Source organism: Schistocerca gregaria, chromosome 1 (genome assembly GCF_023897955.1).
Source record: "Schistocerca gregaria isolate iqSchGreg1 chromosome 1, iqSchGreg1.2, whole genome shotgun sequence".
In the NCBI taxonomy this organism is placed as follows: Eukaryota; Metazoa; Arthropoda; class Insecta; order Orthoptera; family Acrididae; genus Schistocerca; species Schistocerca gregaria.
Window position 1 is genome coordinate 301559369 of NC_064920.1, and position 23786 is coordinate 301583154.

Here is a 23786-nt window from a genome sequence, read left to right on the forward strand (position 1 = left end):
CCTATGCCAACCTTTTCATGGGTCGCTTGGAGGGGGCTATTCTGACATCTATAAGTCTTCAGCCCCTGGTTTGGTTTGGGTACACTGATGACATCTTTACCATATGGAGTCATGGTGAGGCTGGCCTGTTAAATTTCCTGGAATCTCTGAATAACTTCTGCATATTAAATTTCACAATAATTGTATCCAAATCCCGTGCCACTTTCCTTTATAATAATCTAATCCTCATCCAAGCAAAGCTACACACTTCCGTGCACATGTCAAACATTCCCTCCCATACAGACTTCGCATTCGAGGCAAGAATATTTATTCTGATGCAAACTCCTTACAGCGTTATTCCACCATTCTCACCTCAGCCTTCAATGGATGTAAATACGCTGGCAGCCTAGTTCAAAAGCAGATTTCCTGGGCCATCACATCCAATCCAAGTACTGCTGTTCCCTAAGAAACAACTTCAGAGGACACCACTGGCCACTACTCAGTATTCTCCTGGTCTTAAAATATTTATCAGCTACTTCAACAAGGCCATGTCTTCCTAAAATCATGCCCAGAAATAAGATCCATTCTGTTCGAAATTTTGCCCACCACACCTAGAATAGCTTTTCGTCACCCTCCCAATCTCCACAATATTCTTGTCAGACGCTATGCTCCTTCTGCACTCATCTCCCTACCCTATGGCCCCTATACCTATGACCGTCCCCGCAGCAAGACTTGCTCTATGCGCCCACCTACCAGCACCTATACCAGCCATGTAACTAGCAAAACATATACTATCAAAGGGAGAGCCATGTGTGAAATGACATGTCATATACCAACTGTTACATAAACACTGTTCTTCCTTTTACATGGGCATGGCTAGCACCAAATTATCAATTATGATGAAAAAGCATAGGCAGAGGGTGTATACTGGCAACGTGCAATATCCTATTGCAGTGCATGCTCTGGAACATGACAATCCTGACCTCGATGCCTGTTTCACCAAATGCACTATCTGGATTCTTCCCTTAGACACGTTTCTCAGAACTTCACAAGTGGGAACTAGTGTTACAACATGTCCTTGATTCTCACAACCCACCTCACCTCAATATCATCTGCCTCAGCATTTATTCACAGAAACTACTCATTCCTTCACTTGGTTTCAGTTTTCTACATCTTTCATTTTATTATTTCTCTATTTTTCAATGACCCCCCCCCCCCCTTTTTTCAACTCTTACGTAAAATGTACTTAGCTTTCCACTCTTATTACCTCGTGCATGATGTTTGTGCAGAAATCAGTCTTGCGTATTAATCTATCTTCCACCTTTAAGCTCTCAGGTTTTCAAATCTTGCCCAGTGCAGTCCTAAAACTCAGTCTTACCTTCTCATCCCATCCAGTATGTCTTCCCTGACCTGCAGTTCTGGGTGACTTTCTTGAAATCTACCCCTTTTCCAAGACCTCTCCAGTCCTTTTCCTTCATCCCTCCTCCTTCCCCTTTAACCCTTCTGCCTGTAGTAGTAGCCACTGGCTAAGAAAGATTTTTAAATTTTCTGGCATGGTAGTAGACAACAAGATACCATTTGTTTGATGACACATGTGTTTTTAATTACTTTATTCTGCAATACTGTGAGTCTTGTAACATTTGTTGAAATCTCCCACAAACATTACATAATAATGAATAACAAATTCAAAGTAACATTTATAGACCATCTTTATTGTGTCCACTCTTATGCCACTTGACAAATTTCACTCTGGAAATGAAAGGCTACTAAATTTATTCGCTAAGCAGTCCATGTACTTCCAGTTTAACTTTTTGTCAAGACCTATGCCTACGTATTTTATATGATTTGGTTTGTGACCTCTTATCACTACAAGTTACATTTTTGTCTCTCCATTCTAATGATGTAGTTCCGAATTGCCACATATGGATTTTAATGACATTCAGTTTTATTCCATTTTGATGGAACCATGATTCGAGTTCCTCCAAGTATTTACAACACTGCCTAGAACTTCTTAAGATACCTCATTTTCATTTAGACCTTATGTATCATATGCAAATAAGCTGAAGAAATAGTAATAGTAAGTGGTAGATGATTTATATAGAATGGGAGGAGAGAGGGACCCAATAATTAACCTCAAAGAAAATGCCTTCCAGTCAGAGGAGTAATTCTTTAAATTTGATTTTACTATTACTCTTTGTATCCTACCTCTGTTAAATATGAACTGAACCACTGCCTTGATCACATACATTTGTAATCTGTTGTGAAGTAAGGAGTCAGTCACTGAATCAAATGCTTTTTCTGATGTCAGAATATTTCTATATTTTCACCCTTAAAGAGTATGAAGCATTGTTTTTGAGTAAACTCAATGATGGATTTTATAATGATGTTTTCCGTGTTGGAAACCAGATTGGCTTTTAAAATTATGCCATATATCATATAAAATTATTGAATTTTTTTTCTGCCAGGTAATTAATTGTGAACTGCAGAGTAATCATGTTGATGTGCCATATTTTAGCACATTTGGTGAATATCCCTGCTCCAAGAGCTGGCTTATAATCATCGACAGTGCTTGTCGTGATTGTAGATGTGCAGTTTTCGTATCACACAGATGAATTTCTGTCTTTTAAGGAAACATTTAACTCTCCACATAAAAAGATGTGATCTGGTTTCTTCTCCAAGTTTACATAATTTACCTTGTCCTCACAGGTTGTCATGCCTACATCTAATGCTATTACATTTAAGAATTGCTATAGTACATATTTCACATGTTCTTATTTCGAATCCCGTGGCACTTTTCCTGACGGTGTACTTATCCTCACCAAGGGCCAGCTACACACTTCCTTTCACAATAAAAGTACTAAGAAACAGCAATACTTACATTTTGACAGTTGCCATTCTTTCCATGTCGAACGTTCTCTCACATACAGCCTTGGCATTTGAGGCAAACACATTTCTTTGATGCAGACTCTTTACAGCAATACACCACCACTCTCACATCAGTCATCATGGATGTAATTAACCCAACAGCCTAGTTCAAAAGCAGATTTCCTGGGCCATTACATCCAATCCTGGTACTGCTGATCCCTCAAAAAAAAATTTGGAGCACACCAATGGTCACCCAATTATTTCCCTGGGCATGAATTTATTAACCATTGCCCAAAATGAGATCTATTCTGTCTGAGATTTTGCCCACCACACCTAGAATAGCTTTTTGTCACCCTTCCAATCTCTGCAAAATTGTTGTCAAACCCTACGCTCCTTCTGCACCCATCTCTCTACCCTATGGCTCCTACCCCCCTGACTGTCCCCGCAGCAAGACTTGCCCTATTCACCCTCCTACTACTATCTATTCCAGCCCTATAACTAGTAAATCATATGTCGTATAACTCACTTTTATGTTCCCGGAATTAACGTTTTCCTGCCATTTATGACATTTTCATCATTCCTGTCATATTTTATATGCCCACAATGTTAATTTGCACCTGAGTTTGCATCAAAATATTTATAATTTTCACGATTTACGCATTATGAAAAAATGTTCATGGACAAGAAATGACAATGGCATGATGTTTGCCGTTCAGCAGTGTTTACGAATATTACATGGTTAAGTTTCTTGAGACCAGTGCACTCTACCCCGCGGATCTGAACCAGTAAACATGTAAAAGTTGGAACCATTCGTGCCATATCTCCTGCTGCTGCCCAGCTCTACTTGGAGTGGTGCTGATGGGAGTAAGTAGGTTCATTCGAATAAAGATATCATGACCAATCAGAACCATTACCAAACTCTCTCTATTGTGCAAATGTAGTTTTGAGATTGTTTGATCACAGTGACAACATTGTCAAACAATATTTAGTGTGTTCCAGCATCTGGCCACTTGTAGCACTAGTTGACACCATGATTCACTTTGTGTTGGTCATATGTTTTTCACTTAAACACAGCACTGGTTACGTAAATTCTTTATGTTTAGCAAAATGTGTTTTGAGAATTTATTGTCGTTGTCAAGTGCAGTACTTTTTGTGTGTGTGTGTGTGTGTGTGTGTGTGTGTGTGTGTGTGTGTGTGTGTTTTTCCACATAACTGAGGCGGCATAGTACCTGATAACCTCAAAAAGGCGACTACAGTGCAAGAGACACAGAATAACACATATTCAGACTCCACAAAAAATATTTGTGAACATATTTGCATTTGGCAATGACAAAAAAAAAAAAATTCTCAAAACGCATGCTAAACATGAAAAAATTTGTAACTAGTGCAGTATTTAATTATTTAAATAATGAATGACAACTGCAGGCTTTCAGAAACATCAATTACGACGTATGAAATTGAGTCAAACATTCCTACTTCCCAGACAGTTACCAGTTGTAGTTACATCAGTGGTTTTTATTAACTAATAAACCTTTATTAGATAGTAAACAAGTCCATGACAAGTCTTTTTATGCCTTTTATGTACATACATAAAGTGCGAAAATGCAATGGGGCATCATAAATGTAACTTTTACAGCTTCAAACATTATTTACCACCATTTTTTTGAAGTCCCTTGAAAATTGTAAAAGTGAGGTTTCACTGTACTATCAAAGGGAGAGCCACCTGTGAAATGGCATGTCATATACAAACTGATATGTAAACACTGTTCGGCCTTTTATATCGGCATGACTACCACCCAGTTATTAGTCAGAATGACTGGGCATAGGCAGAGGGTGTACACTGGCAACACACATCATCCTACTGCAAAGCATGCTCTACAACATGATAGTCATGATATCAATGACCGTTTCACCACAAGCGCCATCTGGATTCTTCCCCCAGACACCAGTTTTTCAGAACTCCGCAGGTGGAAACTAGCGCTACGTGTCCTTCGTTCTTGACACTCATCTGGTCTCTATGTTAATTTCTTCTTCTTCAGCATTTATACACAGTAACTACTCTTTGCTTCAATCCGTTTTAATTTTCAGCCTCTTTCATTGTCTTTCCAACCTATTTTACATCGCCCCTCCCACCTCTGCTATGTACAATCCTCTTAGCTTTTCACTCTTATTAACTCGTGCATGATGTTTTAGCAGTAATCTCTGTCTTGCAAATTATCCTGTCTTCCACCTTTAAGCATTCAGATTTTCAAATCTCGTCTGGGGCTGTCCCAAACGGTCAGTCTTTCCTTCTCATCCCATCTGGTAAGTCTCCCCTGACGTCGAGTTCTGGTTGACTTTACTGAACTGCACCCCTTTTCCTTCTCCTCTCTTCCTTCCCCTCAACACATGTGCCAGAAGGAGACACTGGCTCCGAAAGCTTGTAAAAGTTAAATCATTATCCCATCCTGAATTTCACATTGTTTGAAATCTGACATCACAAAGTCCAGCCACAGTGGCAAGAGTGGTCGTGTGTGTGTGTGTGTGTGTGTGTGTGTGTGTGTGTGTGTGTGTGTTTGTTTTCTACTTCGGAAGCAGGTCGTTTGGCTGAAGCTGAAATGTGTAACAGTCTTTCCACTGGGTCTTTCTGGAGCTCAACATCTCCTCTATCAGATGAGTCACAATCCATCCTTTTTTAACCAAAAAAGAAATGAAGTATAGCGAAATTTTCAAATCTTGTCCACTGCAGTTCTCAACAGTCTGTCATTCCTTCTGGTAAGTCACAGGGTTCTGGGCAACTTTTCCGAACTCTACCCGTTCCTCAAATTTCACCAGTCCTTTCCCTTCACCTATCTTCCTTCTCCTTCAACAAAGTATCCTTAGCTCCAAAAGCTTGGAACTCTCGATATCTTTATGACCTTTATGTGTGTGTTCTCCTGCCACCACTTAATGAATACCAGTACATATTATGATCATCATCTTCATCATCATCATCGTCATCATCATCATTGCTACTGTTTTAAAAATCCCATGAATAATATTAAATAAAATCTTTTTATTATTCCATCCTGGACTTCCCACTGTTTGATGTCTGAATAGGGATTACTGTAATACTGTGTCCTACTTCTGACTGAACAACAGGACATATTGCTTTTTCTTTTGCCTTAGCTCTATGTTGGAGACTGGATGTATTATTTGCCAGTTTTGCCAATACTACTTAATATTGTCTTGCAGGTCATTGACATACATTCTGAACAGCAAGGATACCAACACATTTTCCTGGTGAGAGGCTGAAGTTACTGCTTTATCTGCCAATGACTTTCCATTCAAAATAATATGCTGTGACCTCCCTATCAAGAAATTCTCAATTCAGTCTCAAATTTTGTTTGATGCCCAGATGACCATACTTTTGTTAATAAATGTTGGTATATCACTGTATCAAATGCTTCTCGAAGTGAAGAAATATCGCATTTCCTCGCCTCTGTAGGTCACTTCTGCAACTATTTTCACAGCCCTATGCTTTTACACATATTGTGCAGTAGTTGCAGTTTGTTTAGAAGTTTCTTAACTGAGATTGAATAACATACGATGACTCCAATTTGGGGCATAACATTCAATAATGCCTGGCCAATCTGACTTGTAATGTGGGTTGCTCATGAGAATGACCCATGTTCCACTGAAGACATTCATGCTAGCAGAAGATGATCAAGTCTCTTACAAAAATTTTATGTAGTGAGAAAAACACTGTGTGCACCCAGATCTCTGGGTGTGTGCAGTGTGGTGAGTGTGGTAGCACTTGCTGGATGCAGACATTTATGTCCTGGTGATGCACTTTGAGGATGTCATGAACACTTCAGAAGAAAAGGTGCAAACTAAAATGTAAACACTCAAGACAAATGAAGACTATAAATTAAGATCTTAAGTCTAGTTCGATGTGGTTGGATGTATTGATTGATGTGCCTGAATTTATGAGTTACTGATATTTGGATCTGTCTTCATAACTGATTGTTAGAGATATGTTTGTTATTTAGTAGCTGGAAGTAGTGACACACACTCTTACAGCATAACCATTCCTAGACACAAAGTCAGGAGGAATAAGTTCACACACAGCCATTGTACAGAGTAGCCAGACCACGAACCAAAAACAAAAGATGAATGTACTGGAAGAAGAATAGTCCAAATGTATATTAGACCACATCACACTGACAGATTTGCCACACAGTGTTCCCTACTCACGATGTTAGTCAAGTCTCTACACACACACACACACACACACACACACACACACACACACACAAAAACAAACAAACAAACAGCAACACCACAGACTCAAAATTGCTTTCCGAGTGTGTGGGTGAGAGTCTCAGTGTGTGTGTGAGTGTGAGTGAGTGATTAGCTGTTAACCACATTTGGCACAATTAGCTTCACATTGATAAAACTATGTTAATTATTGTTCACATTGCATGTACAAATAATGTATACTATATTAACCTGTTGTACAGAAGTGTAATCATAATTGTAATACTCAATTTCTACACTACCAGTAACCCAGAATTCTCATGTACTGTAGAATAAATTGTTCATTAACCAGTTATACAACTTACTTTTGAAAGTATTGAAAGGTGCATTGATTGTATAATGTGGTCATTTATTAAAAACTTTCAAACAGTTGGCTGAGAGTGGCCTGTTTTTGTCTGCCTATGCACAGGAATGTCAATACTCTTTTTGTTTTTGGTGTCATGACATTATATGTTCTCTGTGATGTCAACTTCTGCTGTGTTGTTTTAAGGATATAGCGACAATACAGACATATAAAGATTTATCACTGTCGTTATTTTGGTCCTAGCAAATAAAGGATGGCAGTGTTCCCTGATGATTATTTGTAGCACCTTTTTCTGAATCAAAAACACATCTCTGACATGACATGAGTGACCCCATAACAACAGCCCATAAGGCACGTGAGATTGAAAAAGTCCAAAGTACGCTGTCCAGAGATATTCACTCCTCAACAGGTAACTTCCATATCAGAGAGGACACCTTTCACATCTTTCTGCAGACATGATTAACTTGGAGTTGAAATCCTGATGTATTCCAAGCAGTTTTACAGATTTTGCTTCTACGTATTTAACTAGTCCCATCAGCAGGTATTGATTTTTCTCTGGATTGCACAGTAATCTACTAGATGAGAAACAGTTTAGTAATAAGGAGAGTGTACTGCATTTTCTGGTGTAACCTTAACGTACCTTATTCTGTGATGAATAAAGTTGTGTAGTCCACATAGCAGATAACTAACTAAAGACTAATATAATGTGGCAAACTGTTAATTGCAACAATGAAGAATGGTCCAAGGACAGAGCCCTGAAGAACACCAGATGTGATTCTTCAGGGACAAATGCTCATTTTGAATTGACACTACTTGCTTAATGTTATGTGGGTAAGAATTCATTATTTCCAATGGTGTATTTGTTGTTGTTGTTGTTGTTGTTGTTGTTGTTGATATGGTCCTCAGTCCTCAGACTGGTTTGATGCAGCTCTCCATGCTACTCTATCCTGTGCAAGCTTCTTCATATCCCAGTACCTACTGCAACCTACATCCTTCTAAATCTGCTTAGTGCATTCATCTCTTGGTGCCCCTCTACGATTTGTACTCTCCATGCTGCCCTCCAATACAAAATTGGTGATTCCTTGATGGCTCAGAACATGTCCTACCAACTGATCCCTTCTTCTGGTAAAGTTGTGCCACAAACTCCTCTTCTCCATAATTCTATTCAATACCTCCTCATTAGTTAGGTGATCTACCCACCTAATCTTCAGCATTCTTCTGTAGCACCACATTTCGAAAGCTTCTATTCTCTTCTTGTCCAAACTATTTATTGTCCATGTTTCACTTCCATACATGGCTACACTCCATACCAATACTTTCAGAAATGACTTCCTGACACTTAAATCTATACTCGATGTTAACAAATTTCTCTTCTTCAGAAACGCTTTCCTTGCCATTGCTAGTCTACATTTTATATCCTCTCTACTTCGACCATCATCAGTTATTTTGCTCCCCAAATAGCAAAGCTCCTTTACTACTTTCAGTGTCTCATTTCCTAATCTAATTCCCTCAGCATCACCCGACTTAATTCGACTACATTCCATTATCCTCATTTCGCTTTTGTTGATGTTCATCTTATATCCTCCTTTCAAGACCCTATCCATTCCGTTCGACTGCTCTTGCAAGTCCTTTGCTGTCTCTGACAGAATTACGATGTCATCGGCGAACCTCAAAGTTTTTATTTCTTCTCCATGGATTTTAATACCTACTCCAAATTTTTCTTTTGTTTCCTTCACTGCTTCCTCCAGATACAGATTGAATAACATCGGGGAGAGACTACAACCCTGTCTCACTCCCTTTCCAACCACTGCTTCCCTTTCATGTCCCTCGACTCTTATAACTGCCATCTGGTTTCTGTACAAATTGTAAATAGCCTTTCGCTCCCTGTATTTTACCCCTGCCACCTTCACAATTTGAAAGAGAGTATTCCAGTCAACATTGTCAAAAGCTTTCTCTAAGTCTACAAATGCTGGAAACGTAGGTTTGCCCTTCATTAATGTAGTTTCTAAGATAAGGCGTAGGGTCAGTATTGCCTCACGTGTTCCAATATTTCTACAGAAACCAAACTGATTTTCCCCTAGGTCGGCTTCTACTACTTTTTCCATTCGTCTGTAAAGAATTCGCGATAGTATTTTGCAGCTGTCACTTATTAAACTGATAGTTCGGTAATTTTCATATCTGTCAACACCTGCTTTCTTTGGGATTGGAATTATTATATTCTTCTTGAAGTCTGAGGGTATTTCACCTGTTTCATACATCTTGCTCACCAGATGGTAGAGTTTTGTCAGGACTGGCTCTCCCAAGGCCGGCAGTAGTTCCAGTGGAATGTTGTCTACTCCGGGGGCCTTGTTTCGACTCAGGTCTTTCAGTGCTCTGTCAAACGCTTCACGCAGTATCGTATCTCCCATTTCATCTTCATCTACATCCTCTTCCATTTCCATAATACTGTCCTCAAGTACATCGCCCTTGTATACTCCCTCTATATACTCCTTCCACCTTTCTGCTTTCCCTTCTTTGCTTAGAACTGGGTTTCCATCTCAGATCTTGATATTTATACAAGTTGTTCTCTTTTCTCCAAAGGTCTCTTTAATTTTCCTATACGCAGTATCTATCTTACCCCTAGTGGGATAAGCCTCTACATCCTTACATTTGTCCTCTAACCATGCCTGCATAGCCCTTTTGCACTTCCTGTCGATATCATTTTTGAGATGTTTGTATTCCTTTTTGCCTGCTTCATTTACTGCATTTTTATATTTTCTCCTTTCATCAAATAAATTCAATATTTCTTCTGTTACCCAAGGATTTCTACTAGCCCTCGTCTTTTTACCTACTTGATCCTCTGCTGCCTTCACTACTTCATCCCTCAATGCTACCCATTCTTCTTCCACTGTATTTCTTTCCCCAATTCCTGTCCATTGTTCCCTTATGCTCTCCCTGAAACTCTGTACAACCTCTGGTTCTTTCAGTTTATCCAGGTCCCATCTCCTTATATTCCCACCTTTTTGCAGTTTCTTCAGTTTTAATCTACAGGTCATAACCAATAGATTGTGGTTAGAGTCCACATCTGCCCCTGGAAATGTTTTACAATTTAAAACCTGGTTCCTAAATCTCTGTCTTACCATTATACACTCCTGGAAATGGAAAAAAGAACACATTGACACCGGTGTGTCAGACCCACCATACTTGCTCCGGACACTGCGAGAGGGCTGTACAAGCAATGATCACACGCACAGCACAGCGGACACACCAGGAACCGCGGTGTTGGCCGTCGAATGGCGCTAGCTGCGCAGCATTTGTGCACCGCCGCCGTCAGTGTCAGCCAGTTTGCCGTGGCATACGGAGCTCCATCGCAGTCTTTAACACTGGTAGCATGCCGTGACAGCGTGGACGTGAACCGTATGTGGAGTTGACGGACTTTGAGCAAGGGCGTATAGTGGGCATGCGGGAGGCCGGGTGGACGTACCGCCGCATTGCTCAACAGGTGGGGCGTGAGGTCTCCACAGTACATTGATGTTGTCGCCAGTGGTCAGCGGAAGGTGCACGTGCCCGTCGACCTGGGACCAGACCGCAGCGACGCACGGGTGCACGCCAAGACCGTAGGATCCTACGCAGTGCCGTAGGGGACCGCACCGCCACTTCCCAGCAAATTAGGGACACTGTTGCTCCTGGGGTATCGGCGAGGACCATTCGCAACCGTCTCCATGAAGCTGGGCTACGGTCCCGCACACCGTTAGGCCGTCTTCCGCTCACGCTCCAACATCGTGCTGCCCGCCTCCAGTGGTGTCGCGACAGGCGTGAATGGAGGGACGAATGGAGACGTGTCGTCTTCAGCAATGAGAGTCGCTTCTGCCTTGGTGCCAATGATGGTCGTATGCGTGTTTGGCGCCGTGCAGGTGAGCGCCACAATCAGGACTGCATACAACCGAGGCACACAGGGCCAACACCCGGCATAATGGTGTGGGGAGCGATCTCCTACACTGGCCGTACACCTCTGGTGATCGTCGAGGGGACACTGAATAGTGCACGGTACATCCAAACTGTCGTCGAACCCATCGTTCTACCATTCCTAGACCAGCAAGGGAACTTACTGTTCCAACAGGACAATATACGTCCGCATGTATCCCGTGCCACCCAACGTGCTCTAGAAGGTGTAAGTCAACTACCCTGGCCAGCAAGATCTCCGGATCTGTCCCCCATTGAGCATGTTTGGGACTGGATGAAGCGTCATCTCACGAGGTCTGCACGTCCAGCACGAATACTGGTCCAACTGAGGCGCCAGGTGGAAATGGCATGGCAAGCCGTTCCACAGGACTACATCCAGCATCTCTACGATCGTCTCCATGGGAGAATAGCAGCCTGCATTGCTGCGAAAGGTGGATATACACTGTACTAGTGCCGACATTGTGCATGCTCTGTTGCCTGTGTCTATGTGCCTGTGGTTCTGTCAGTGTGATCATGTGATGTATCTGACCCCAGGAATGTGTCAATAAAGTTTCCCCTTCCTGGGACAATGAATTCACGGTGTTCTTATTTCAATTTCCAGGAGTGTATAATCTATCTGAATCCTGTCAGTATCTCCAGGCATCTTCCATGTATACAGCCTTCTTTTATGATTCTTGAACCAAGTGTTAGCTATGATTAAGTTGTGCTCTGTGCAAAATTCTACCAGGTGGCTTCCTCTTTCATTTCTTAGCCCCAATCCATATTCACCTACTATGTTTCCTTCTCTCCCTTTTGCTACTACCGAATTCCAGTCAGCCATGACTATTAAATTTTCGTCACCCTTCACTATCTGAATAATTTCTTTTATTTCATCATACATTTCTTCAATTTCTTCGTCATCTGTAGAGCTAGTTGACATATAAACTTGTACTACTGTAAAAGGTGTGGGCTATCTTGGCCACAATAATGCATTCACTATGCTGTTTGTAGTAGCTTACCCGCATTCCTATTTTCCTATTCATGATTAAACCTACCCCTGTATTACCCCTATTTGATTTTGTGTTTATAACCCTGTAATCAGCTGACCAGAAGTCTTGTTCCTCCTGCCACCGAACTTCACTAATCCCCACTATATCTAACTTTAACCTATCCATTTCCCTTTTTAAATTTTCTAACCTACCTGCCCGATTAAGGGATCTGACATTCCACGCTCCGATTCGTAGAACACCAGTTTTCTTTCACCTAATAACAACGTCCTCTTAGTAGTCCCCGCCCGGAGATCCGAAGGGGGGACTATTTTACCTCCGGAATATTTTACCCAAGAGGACGCCATCATCATTTAACCATACAGTAAAGCTGCATGCCGTCGAGAAAAATTACGGCCGTAGTTTCCCCTTGCTTTCAGCCATTCGCAGTATCAGCACAGCCAGGCCGTTTTGGTTATTGTTACAAGGCCAGATCAGTCAATCATCCAGATTGTTGCCCTTGCAACTACTAAAAAGGCTGCTGCCCCTCTTCCGGAACCAAGCGTTTGTCTGGCCTCTCAACAGATACCCCTCCGTTGAGGTTGCACCTACAGTACGGCTATCTGTATCGCTGAGGCACGCAAGCCTCCCCACCAATATTCTTCCATAATACTGCAGTAAGATGTCATAGGGGATACAAGCAAATCCTTACTCAAATTGCATAGCTTAAGGGACCCTATTCTAATTTTCAAATGCAGTTAATGTCTGATTAACAATTTCAACGGCTGCAAAAGTGGTATTTTTCCTTGTTGAAAACTATGCCTTCTACTACAAAGATAGTTATATTTTTAAAAGCAGTTGCTAAGCTATATGTGAAAAACTGCTTCAAATATTTTGGAGGAAATTGTATCAATAGACACTGATGTGTAGTTCTCGGGGTGATGCTTTTCCCCTTTATATAGAAGTAAACTTTTGAAATTTTAAGCTTGTCAAGGAAAACTCCAAACTTTAGACATTTATTAACAATAAAAGCAAGTGGTTTGCAAGTAATGTGTTTTGTCCTTTTTATTGTGTAGTTAGATAGGCAGTAGCCTTTTCAGTTAGAAAATATTGAAACAGCATTTACTATATATATCGGTGTGACAAGATCAAAGTTGAATTCATGTCCACTAGGAAGCTGATCAGCCAGTACATCAATGGCTAATATGTTTGATTTATTTTAGATTTTAATTCATTTACTATAATAGTAAAGTATTTACTGAGCTATCCTGGCTCAAGCAGAATGTCATTAGTTTGGATAGAAGCAAATTCTTATGTTATTATATCCCAGGCAGCCTTGAAATTGTCTGTAGCTCCTTCTATGTAATTTTCACAGGCAACTTCTTTGGCAAGTTTAAGTTTGATTTTATAACATGTTCTGCCTCCACCCCCCCACCCCCCACCCCACCCTTCCACCCCCCAAGGTAAGATATCAAAAGACAATCAAGTATTCAGAACAGACATTTGAAAAAGATTAGAGAGATTAGATTAGTACTAGTTCCATGTATCATGAATACGATATTTCGTAATGATGTGGAACGAGTCAAATTTTCCAATAATTATGTTAATTTAACAACATAATTAAGTTAATATAACAACTTTTTTATATAATTTTTTGTTTGTTTTTTTTTTCTTTTTTTCTTAATTTATATCTAAAAATTCCTCTATGGAGTAGAAGGAGTTGTCATTCAGAAATTCTTTTAATTTCTTCTTAAATACTTGTTGGTTATCTGTCAGACTTTTGATACTATTTCGTAAGTGACCAAAGACTCTAGTGACAGTATAATTCACCCCTTTCTGTGCCAAAGTTAGATTTAATCTTGAATAGTGAAGATCATCCTTTCTCCTAGCATTGTAGTTATGCACACTGCTATTACTTTTGAATTGGGTTTGGTTGTTAATAACGAATTTCATAAGAGAGTATATATACTGAGACACTACTGTGAATATCCCTAGATCCTTAAATAAATATCTGCAGGATGATCTTGGGTGGACTCCAGCTATTATTCTGATTACACGCTTTTGTGCAATAAATACTTTATTTCTCAGTGATATATTACCCCAAAATATGATGCCATATGCAAGCAAAAAGTGAAAATAGGCGTAGTAAGCTAATTTACTAAGATGTTTATCACCAAAATTTGCAATGACCCTTATTGCATAAGTAGCTGAACTCAAAATGTTTCAGCAGATCATCAATGTGTTTCTTCCAATTTAATCTCTCATCAATGGACACCCTAAAAATTTTGAATATTCTACCTTAGCTTTATGTTTCTGATTAAGGTCAATATTTATTAATGGTGTCATACCACTTCTTCTACGGAACTGTATGTACTATGTCTTATCAAAATTCAGTTAGAGTCAATTTACAAGGAACCACTTAGTAATTTTCTGAAATACATTATTGACAATTTCATCAGTTAATTCTTGTTTGTCAGGTGTGATTACTATACTTGTATCATCAGCAAAGAGAACTAACTTTGCCTCTTCATGAATATAGAATGGCAAGTCATTAATATATATTAAGAACGACAAAAGACCCAAGACTGACCCTTGTGGAACCCCATTCTTGATAGTTCCCCAGTTTGAGGAATGTGCTGATCTTTGCATATTATGAGAACTGCTTATTTCAACTTTCTGCACTCTTCCAGTTAGGCACGAATTAAACCATTTGTGCACTGTCCCACTCATGCCACAATACTTGAGCTTGTCTAGCAGAATTTCACGATTTACAAAATCAAAAGCCTTTGAGAGATCACAAAAAATCCAATGGGTGGTGTTCGGTTACTCAGATCATTGAAAATTTGATTGGTGAAAGCGTATATGGCATTTTCTGTTGAAAAACATTTCTGGAAACCAAACTGACATTTTGTTAGTACTTAATTTTTACAGATATTTTAATTTTGGATAAGTCCCTCCATCACATTAATGATAAGAATGGACATTTGTTACATGAAGGAAGTAGTTGCTCATATGGCAACAGTTTCAATAGATTTTAGATGTGCATAAATAAGAAATAGCAATCTGAATTACAAATATCATTCGGAAATAAATGAATGCCTTACACACTCTTTCTGGGATACCTCTCCATATTCCTCAGAAAAGGAAAGAATGTGCAGGGCTGCTCTGTAGATCAAGAAGTTCTGATGTATTTGAAAGTGATAAAACTTCTTCAAAAAAATATGTATTTCAATTATATCACAAACCTCTGAGAGACCCAAAATGCCTTACTGGAAAGCATCACTAACTTGATCTCATATTTTAAGGAGAAAACAGCACACTTACAAGATATTTGTCCCAGAAAACAACCCAACATGAGAAGTACTATTTGGTGGAGTGGTAAGACAATACTGTTTTGGCAGTGGCTTCTAATCTGTAGATGGTGACAGAGATCTCTCTGTTTTGAACATTTTTATGTTGTAATTCACAAATGCATTGTAAATGAATGAAACTAAAGTGTATGTCATATCATGTAATTGTTGGCATCAACATCACTGTTCATCATTATTTTCTTTAGATTTTAAAGCTGGCAATGTTAAAGTGAAGAACAACTGCAGAAAAAGTGCTATTCTTCTATATGATCAGCATGATTAAAATGTAAATGGAAAATCGTTAACTACATTTCATAGCAACTGTTGAATTGCATAGGTTCATTCACTTTGATTTTGAGATTTTTATATAACTGCAGAATATCAGTACAAGAATACTTTCAAAATAACACTGAATGATGTGTGTGTGATGCTGATGTATTACATTTTCATATTGCTTACCCTTTTTCTGCACAGAATATGTTCTATAACAAAATTTTGAAAGGGTCAGATGTGTCCATGTCTCGACTCCTCTTCCCTTCAACATCATGTTAATGCGAGGGCTCTTGTTGTCACTTTGCCGTGCAGTACTTCATAGCTGGGCATTAGGTGACTGCAGTGGGACGAAGCAAGTTGTAAACAACAGGTGTCGTGCGAAAGTTCAAAAGCTGTACATTTAGAAGGTAATAACTTCATGCTAGCAGAATTATGGCCCAAATTTTCACAAGGGCTCAACTGCTGGGGCAGATATCTTGCAAGTGCGATTTTTCTCTTTAACACGAGGTCAAATTGGCGATGTTTCCTTATTAGTCATTTTTTTGCATTATTGTGCACAGAATTTTGTATATTGGTACAAGTTTACAACACAATTCAACACTGACACAATGTGGGTCATAATTTTTAGAGTAAACTATTTTGCATCAGGATGATGACACCTTCAGAAAGTGTTATGTTGAGGGCACTGAGAGACAGAATATGTTACTTACAGGCCAGTAATAAGTACTCCACAATATGCCAACATTTGGCGTCTAACAGAAAATGTCAGTAAGACAAATATCTGTGACTCTTACAAATAGTGCAGGAATGACAGATTTCCATCAAAATTTGTATCAAATATCGATAGAAGTTTGCATTATGTGAGCTATTCATTAGTCTGTATCATGCCCGTGTTGGTGTAGTGACAAGTCTAGTTATTGTGAAATCTGCAATATTGTTATTGGACAAAGGATAAGTGGATTTTTTTCACCAATAATACCACATCAGTTTGTAGAATGATTCTCAAGCTCTGTCGCCTCCAACAGAGATTCTCCTTACTTCAACAATCACCTTTTGCAGGCACCATTGTCATTCATGGCTAAATATCTCATGCTCGTGATGGTGTAGTGACAAGCCTAATTATATTGAAATCTGCAATATTATTATTGGACAAAGGATAAATGGATTTTCTTCACCAATAATACCACATCAGTTTGTAGAATGATCCTCAAGCTCTGTCGCCTCCAACAGAAATTCACCTGACTTCAACAATCACCTTTTGCAAGCACCATTATCATTAATGGCTAAATTTTATTGTCCATAATGAACATTTCCAGAAATTGTGAAAATTCATCCTATTTCAGCTAATTTTCACCGAGAGAATTTCAATTCACCATCAGATCATTTGGAATCGAACTATTACCACATACCTTTACCTAGATCGTTTGAAACTGTTATGTAATTAATGTTTAGTTCCAGTTAATATGCCAGTGTTGCTCAAGTTTTCTGAAGTTCATAAAATTCTCCAGTTATTTTTTGAGAATATTGAGATGCAACTACAACACAAAATTTCCCCACAGAAAACAATCAGCTTTGTGCCTGATGTATGATACTACATAATGTTCATAAATATCACAAATTGTTTTTGGCAATTGAACAGTTATCATTCCTTTTTGTACAATCTTTCAAAATGTATACATTTTCTCGTGTGTTTTCACCCAGATTCAAGTAAAAAAACCATTTCTTACACAAACTATACTTGGAAAATATCAGATTGGAATAGTATTTCAGCCGAGCGGTCTAAGGCGATGCACTCATGGACTGTGCGGCTGGTCCTGGTGGAGGTTCAAGTCCTCCCTCGGGCATGGATGTGTCTGTTAGTCCTTAGGATAAATTAGGTAAAGTAGTGTGTAAGCTTAGGGATTGATGACCTTAGCAGGTAAGTCCCATAAGATTTTAATATTAAAAAAGAAAAAAATGAAAGTATTTCCAGGATTATTCAATCGCAAATCCATCTACAGCAGAATATGAACAAACTACTTCTCCATCAATTTACATTGCATTCATTTTGAGTCTTAAATTGCAATAAAGCTGACTTATAAATTTAAATTCTCTCTTCTGTATAACTATAAAAAGTTTACATACATTGTTCTAAATGTTTTTCTTCTCGATTATAATTATAATTTAAAAACATTCAATACCTTTGCTTCACTAAATTACTGTGTTTTATTTTAAGTGAATTCTTTATACAGTTGGGAACATGTACAGTCCATAAGATAACTGGGGTTTGATAATGCGACTCGGGTCTAAAAGGTTGTTGACCCCCCAAGTTTGACCAACTTCTGGGTAGGTGACCAAAGAGTCTCTCACCAAATTGTGTACATTATAAAAAAAACCTGGGATACATACTTAATGTCATACCAAAAAGACTAGCTTAATAAAGAGATCACCCTAAAGAGCTCCTGTACACCACACTGACAATTTTATTTCTGCTTCCAATCTTGGTCATCTCCTACAGTTTTCTCTAACACCACAGAGATTATTTCCTGTTGTCTTAACACATTTCTGTCATACTGTTCCTTCTTTTTATCAACATTCCCCATACATTTTTGTTCTTGCCAGTTCTGCAGAGAACTTCCTCATTTATTATCAGTCCACTTGATTTTCAGCACCCTTCTATAGCACCACATTTCAAATGCTGTGACTCTCTTCCATTTAGCTTCCTCCAAAGTCAATGATTCACTTGCATACAATGCTGTGCACCAGATGTATATTCTCAGAAATTTCTTCATGAAATTAAGGCCAATATTTCATACTAATAGACTTGTTTTAGCCAGACTGGCTTCTTTGCCCGTGCCAATATGATTTTATATTTTCGTTGCTGTGTTCATCATCTGTTATTTTGCTCTTAAGAGAGCAAAATGCTTTCACTTTGTTCAGTTTACAGTCCTCAATTTTGATGTTAAGTTTTTCGCAGATTTGATGTTAAGTTTATCATAAATCTCATTTCTGCTACTCGTCACCACTTTCATCTTGCTTTGGTTTACACTCAGTTCATATACTGTACTCAATAGACTGTTCATTTCATTTAGTATGTTCTGTAATTCTGTCTCATTTACACTGAAGATAGCAATATTATATACATATCTTGTCATCAACATTCTTTTACCCTGAATTCTAATGTCTTTCCTGAGATTATCTTTTACTTCAATTGTTACATCTTTGATGTACAGATTGAGCAATAGGGGAGGAAGACCACTTCCTTGTCTTACAGCTTTCTTAGTCCAAGTACTTCATTTTTGGTCTTTCAATATTATTGTTCTTTCTTGGTGCCTTTCACAAGAGCTTATGTCTATTTTTCTGGGAATTTCAAACACTGCACACCACTTTACATTACTGAATGCTTTTCTACATCAGCAAAACCTATTAAGGTGTGTGTATTTTTCTTAAGTCATGTTTTCATTATCAAGTGGAATGTCAGAACTGTCTCTGGTGCCTAATCTATCCAAAACACAAATAAACAAAGTTTTGTCTGAGGAATAAAGAAGATAACAGGAAAATGAGAATCAGGTTGGTAGACAGAGCTTGAACACTGCTCCAACCCAAAATATCTTGAGATCACCTTGGACCACACAATTACATACAAATAAGATTGTGGGCACAAAAGAAAAAGTAACTACTGCACATTACGTCATAAGGAAACTGGTGGGCAGCACTTGGGGGTGCACACTCAGCAGTACTGCATGTATCAGCCTTGTACCCTGCAATTCTACTGTAGAACATGCTTACCCTATTTCATAGAAATCGGCACATACTACGCAGGCAGAAGTAGCCTCGAATGAAACCTCCAGATTAATTACAGGGTGTCATATTTTGAAACCAACTGACCAAGTCTACATACTAACTAATTTCACCACCTAGCGTAAGACATGAAAGGACGCACATGCGGAAAGGTATAAAGTAGAACATAATAGACACCCTCTGAAAGGGCATCAACCACCTACATAGAGACTAAACACTAAGAAAACTTCCTAAGCTTACAAGTCCTCCAAATGTCACATACAGTGAATCTAGACTCAACATGACAAATCAGACTCAAGAAACTGGAGAACAACGTGTCTCCTACAGAAGTCTTATCATCTACTGGAAACCTGGACTGAAAGATTTGAAAGAACCTAAGCAGTAGGAAGGGCCAACTGTTCAGCACTTGTCATCTTGTCCATACATCCAGCAATATGTAAATTAGAAGATCTTCTGGCCAGAGACGACATTTTGGGACTGCCATGTTTCTGGGCTTAAATAATTTAACATTCATTACTAATTAATTAATACTGGGGTTTTAAATATTGTCATCCATTAGAAATTACAAATAAAATTTTGCAACTGTAAAAAAATACTACTTTCATTTGTTACAAATTAGATTTGCTGATGTCAGCAACGATTTTCCTTTATTGATTTTACACAGAATGCATTTTAGGAAATAAGTTGGTTGGTTGTTTTGGGGAAGAAGAGCAGACAGTGTGGTCATCGGTCTCATCGGATTAGGGAAGGATGGGGAAGGAAGTCAGCGGTGCCCTTTCAGAGGAGCCATCCCAGCATTTGCCTGGAGTGATTTAGGGAAATCACGGAAAACCTAAATCAGAATGGCCGGACGCGGGATTGAACCGTCTTCCTCCCGAATGCGAGTCCAGTGTCTAACCACTGCACCACCTCGCTCGGTTCGGAAATAAGTCCCATTATCAAGTGTGTTTTTCACATATTATAACCTGTTTTAGTTCCGGAGGCTTGCGTTCATATTATAATAAACACAGTATAATAAAGCAGTAGCTCACTCATCCTAATCATCATGCCCAAAAAAATATCATAATACATAAAAGCACTGTGAAGAAAATATATAAAGGAAAATAATGAGTGGCAGCAGCAAACATTACTTTATAGCAAAGAAAATCATTGAAGTTTAAAGTTTTTCTTTTTCTACTGTTGCAAACCAGTTTTCTTTACTGCAGTTGTTGATACATTTTTGTATTATTTAAAATTAGAGTTTCAATGCCCTTACATCACTGCACACTGTACGGAATGCTTTTGGCATGAAATAAACAAATAGTTGCCAACGACTCGTTGGTATTTCTCAATACACAGCTTGCACATGAATAATGTCTTGATAGAAGATAGAAACTACTGGAATTGTCTGAGAATAGTAAAATACAAAAGTTTAAGCTAAAAATAGAACCACACAAACTCATGCTAATCTGAATTCAATACCTGCAAGAAATGCAAACTTGTTTCCCTGCACACGTAACTATGAAAATTGATAGTTAACCATTACAAACATCACTAATACCAAGAAGAGAAAATAATAGACTTTTGAAAAAACACAATAATGTGAGGGGAAAAAAAGAATGAAATGCTGTTGACTACACTGAAGGAATATGACAGAAATATCTAGAAGGTGATACTACAATATAACAAAGTTACAAGAAAAAGAACAAGTACAAATAAAGTATGAAGAAAATAAAACAGGTAATTTTGCTTGCTGTGCAGATACCATTGCTACAACAAACAGGATAGTCATACTGAAAGTATTTAAAGATTGCTTTCCAGCTTTATACTTCACTTGGTAAAACCAACATGAGTAGGCCTAACAAATTGTGAAAATTGGTATGTACCTGGCGTATATCCAGAAGTTAACAAACACGGTGAGTTCATATATGGAAAATTGATATAACTGAGAATGATGGGCTAACAATGAAAATGCTAAAGAAATTATGAAAATGCAACTTGTAGAAGTATTCATAGTAATAAATTATACATCCAATGATTATTTAACAATGACATATAAACTGTCAGCTTAATCAAAGGAAAACATAAGTCACACATACAGACATACAGGATAACCTGAGTCATCCATTACCTCTTCACCAACTGACTAGGAAGCTGTCACCTTCCAACTAACATGGACCTCAGGCTGCACTACTGATAAGGCTGCCACAACATCATAAGTTCCAAAACCTATTACATATACAAAAGAAATATTCTCAGTGTTATGTTCTCGTTTCAATTCCAGGCAACCATCACATACCACATATACCACATCATCATTATGTTATGGGACAAAACTGCAGTAGGTTCAGCATTTGCCTTGTCGAAGCAACCAGCATTTGCTGAAGTAATTCAGGAAAGCCACCAAAAATCCAAATGATAAAAGGCAGACGGAGAATGAGCCTTTGTCCTCCCAAATATGAGGTCAGACAAAACTGCAGTAGGTTCAGCCTTTGCCTTGTCGAAGCAACCAGCATTTGCTGAAGTAATTCAGGAAAACCAGCAAAAATCCAAATGATAAAAGGCAGACGGAGAATGAGCCTTTGTCCTCCCAAATATGAGGTCAGTGTCTCAGCAGACACAGTTATACATTTGTATCTATGTACACGAAATCAGACTAGAGAAAATCCAGTACAAAATAATGACAGTATTGTGAATAGGATAGCTTGCTATACACCAAATAGTGGATATCTTGATCCACAGACAGTCACAACAAGAAGACTGCTAAACAAGTGAGCTTTGGCCAACAGGCCTTCATCTGAAGTAGACAACACACACAACCATTCATGCTAGCACAGCTCACACACACAACCACTGTCTCTGGCCGCCGAGATCAAACTGTGTGAAACCATGTATGATGAGAGGTGCTGCCTGGGTGGTGAAATTCCAGAAATCCAACAGGATCTCCAGTCTCTCCTCGAATCCTAGCCCCATCCCAGAATATCTCTCTCTCTCTCTCTCTCTCTCTCTCTCTCTCTCTCTCTCTCTCTCTCTCTCTCTACCCTCACCCCTGCCACTCCCCGCACGCCTACTTTCTACATGCTTAATTGCTTAATGAAGTCCATAAACCCAACCAATGTGGCAAGTTACTGTGCCCTGACTGACAGAATCTCTACTCTCATACACCAACAGCTTCAGCCTATTAATCACAACCAATCCTCCAATACAAACGACGTCAAACATTTCCTCCATCGATACCCCACAGTTCCCGTTCCTTTACCACACAGTGCTTTGCTCATCACTACTAATGCCACCTCCCTTTACACTAGCATCCCTAAAGCTTGTGACCTTGTGACCTTGCTGCTACTGAACACCTTTCCCAACGCCTGACAGATTCCAAACCTACAATGTCCTTCCTGGCCACCATTACCAGCTGTATCCTCACCCACAATTACTTCACCTATGAAAACATCACCTACAAACAAATCCATGGTACAGCAATGGGCACCCTCATAGCACTATATTATACAAACTTATTCGTGGGTCATCTAGTGGAAACCTTCCCTCACCTGGTTCAGATTCACTGATGACATCTATGTGGTCTGTCACAACAGTGAGGACACCCTATCCACAGTTCCCGTTCCTTTACCACACAGTGCTTTGCTCATCACTACTAATGCCACCTCCCTTTACACTAGCATCCCTAAAGCTTGTGACCTTGTGACCTTGCTGCTACTGAACACCTTTCCCAACACCTGACAGATTCCAAACCTACAATGTCCTTCCTGGCCACCATTACCAGCTGTATCCTCACCCACAATTACTTCACCTATGAAAACATCACCTACAAACAAATCCATGGTACAGCAATGGGCACCCTCATAGCACTATATTATACAAACTTATTCGTGGGTCATCTAGTGGAAACCTTCCCTCACCTGGTTCAGATTCACTGATGACATCTATGTGGTCTGTCACAACAGTGAGGACACCCTATCCACATTCCTCCACAATCACAACACCTTCTCCCCCACTCATTTCACTTGGTTCTCTTCAACCCAAGCCAGCTCCCTCCACGCTGAACACTACAAA

The 23786-nt window shown here is 39.1% G+C and overlaps 1 protein-coding gene across 2 annotated transcripts in view; it reads right to left on the minus strand.

Moving 5' to 3' along the window:
• Positions 1–23786, minus strand: part of LOC126342120 (ATP-binding cassette sub-family C member 10) — a 371444-nt gene that overhangs the window by 331145 nt on the left and 16513 nt on the right. Inside the window, exon 2 of one of the 2 annotated variants that reach the window (XM_050001828.1) lies at positions 21847–21944. The exons of the other annotated variant lie outside the window; for it this stretch is intronic. The gene's annotated coding sequence lies outside the window, so the exon portion shown is untranslated. The remainder of the gene's footprint in view (positions 1–21846; positions 21945–23786) is intronic. 2 annotated transcript variants of the gene reach the window in all.